The sequence below is a fragment of the Procambarus clarkii genome, chromosome 12 (genome assembly GCF_040958095.1).
Source record: "Procambarus clarkii isolate CNS0578487 chromosome 12, FALCON_Pclarkii_2.0, whole genome shotgun sequence".
NCBI lineage: Eukaryota > Metazoa > Arthropoda > Malacostraca > Decapoda > Cambaridae > Procambarus > Procambarus clarkii.
This window is the reverse complement of record NC_091161.1, coordinates 35,186,989-35,189,472: the sequence shown is the minus strand read 5'-3', so window position 1 is coordinate 35,189,472 and position 2,484 is coordinate 35,186,989.

The window sequence follows — 2,484 nt, the reverse complement described above, 5'->3', positions numbered from 1 at the left end:
ATGCTTTAACCCACTACGCCATCAGACCTTACAAAAGAAGTAGATAGTTCGAGATATATATATCTCAAACATCTCTACCTCCCGAAGGCACCAGATGAGTGAGGGGTCAGTCTGCAATTTTCGTCAAGCCACTGTCAATGTGAGAGAACTCGTGTCCAGCTTATAAGCCTATACTTGCATAAACCACAAGTGAAGATAAACAATCTTTGGACAACACCCACCAGTGGGACTCGAACCCAGAAAGCACAACTACCTTCCAGTAGCTGGCATAACTAGTATGCTTTAACCCACTACGCCATCAGACCTTACAAAAGAAGTAGATAGTTCGAGATATATATATCTCAAACATCTCTACCTCCCGAAGGCACCAGATGAGTGAGGGGTCAGTCTGCAATTTTCGTCAAGCCACTGTCAATGTGAGAGAACTCGTGTCCAGCTTATAAGCCTATACTTGCATAAACCACAAGTGAAGATAAACAATCTTTGGACAACACCCACCAGTGGGACTCGAACCCAGAAAGCACAACTACCTTCCAGTAGCTGGCATAACTAGTATGCTTTAACCCACTACGCCATCAGACCTTACAAAAGAAGTAGATAGTTCGAGATATATATATCTCAAACATCTCTACCTCCCGAAGGCACCAGATGAGTGAGGGGTCAGTCTGCAATTTTCGTCAAGCCACTGTCAATGTGAGAGAACTCGTGTCCAGCTTATAAGCCTATACTTGCATAAACCACAAGTGAAGATAAACAATCTTTGGACAACACCCACCAGTGGGACTCGAACCCAGAAAGCACAACTACCTTCCAGTAGCTGGCATAACTAGTATGCTTTAACCCACTACGCCATCAGACCTTACAAAAGAAGTAGATAGTTCGAGATATATATATCTCAAACATCTCTACCTCCCGAAGGCACCAGATGAGTGAGGGGTCAGTCTGCAATTTTCGTCAAGCCACTGTCAATGTGAGAGAACTCGTGTCCAGCTTATAAGCCTATACTTGCATAAACCACAAGTGAAGATAAACAATCTTTGGACAACACCCACCAGTGGGACTCGAACCCAGAAAGCACAACTACCTTCCAGTAGCTGGCATAACTAGTATGCTTTAACCCACTACGCCATCAGACCTTACAAAAGAAGTAGATAGTTCGAGATATATATATCTCAAACATCTCTACCTCCCGAAGGCACCAGATGAGTGAGGGGTCAGTCTGCAATTTTCGTCAAGCCACTGTCAATGTGAGAGAACTCGTGTCCAGCTTATAAGCCTATACTTGCATAAACCACAAGTGAAGATAAACAATCTTTGGACAACACCCACCAGTGGGACTCGAACCCAGAAAGCACAACTACCTTCCAGTAGCTGGCATAACTAGTATGCTTTAACCCACTACGCCATCAGACCTTACAAAAGAAGTAGATAGTTCGAGATATATATATCTCAAACATCTCTACCTCCCGAAGGCACCAGATGAGTGAGGGGTCAGTCTGCAATTTTCGTCAAGCCACTGTCAATGTGAGAGAACTCGTGTCCAGCTTATAAGCCTATACTTGCATAAACCACAAGTGAAGATAAACAATCTTTGGACAACACCCACCAGTGGGACTCGAACCCAGAAAGCACAACTACCTTCCAGTAGCTGGCATAACTAGTATGCTTTAACCCACTACGCCATCAGACCTTACAAAAGAAGTAGATAGTTCGAGATATATATATCTCAAACATCTCTACCTCCCGAAGGCACCAGATGAGTGAGGGGTCAGTCTGCAATTTTCGTCAAGCCACTGTCAATGTGAGAGAACTCGTGTCCAGCTTATAAGCCTATACTTGCATAAACCACAAGTGAAGATAAACAATCTTTGGACAACACCCACCAGTGGGACTCGAACCCAGAAAGCACAACTACCTTCCAGTAGCTGGCATAACTAGTATGCTTTAACCCACTACGCCATCAGACCTTACAAAAGAAGTAGATAGTTCGAGATATATATATCTCAAACATCTCTACCTCCCGAAGGCACCAGATGAGTGAGGGGTCAGTCTGCAATTTTCGTCAAGCCACTGTCAATGTGAGAGAACTCGTGTCCAGCTTATAAGCCTATACTTGCATAAACCACAAGTGAAGATAAACAATCTTTGGACAACACCCACCAGTGGGACTCGAACCCAGAAAGCACAACTACCTTCCAGTAGCTGGCATAACTAGTATGCTTTAACCCACTACGCCATCAGACCTTACAAAAGAAGTAGATAGTTCGAGATATATATATCTCAAACATCTCTACCTCCCGAAGGCACCAGATGAGTGAGGGGTCAGTCTGCAATTTTCGTCAAGCCACTGTCAATGTGAGAGAACTCGTGTCCAGCTTATAAGCCTATACTTGCATAAACCACAAGTGAAGATAAACAATCTTTGGACAACACCCACCAGTGGGACTCGAACCCAGAAAGCACAACTACCTTCCAGTAGCTGGC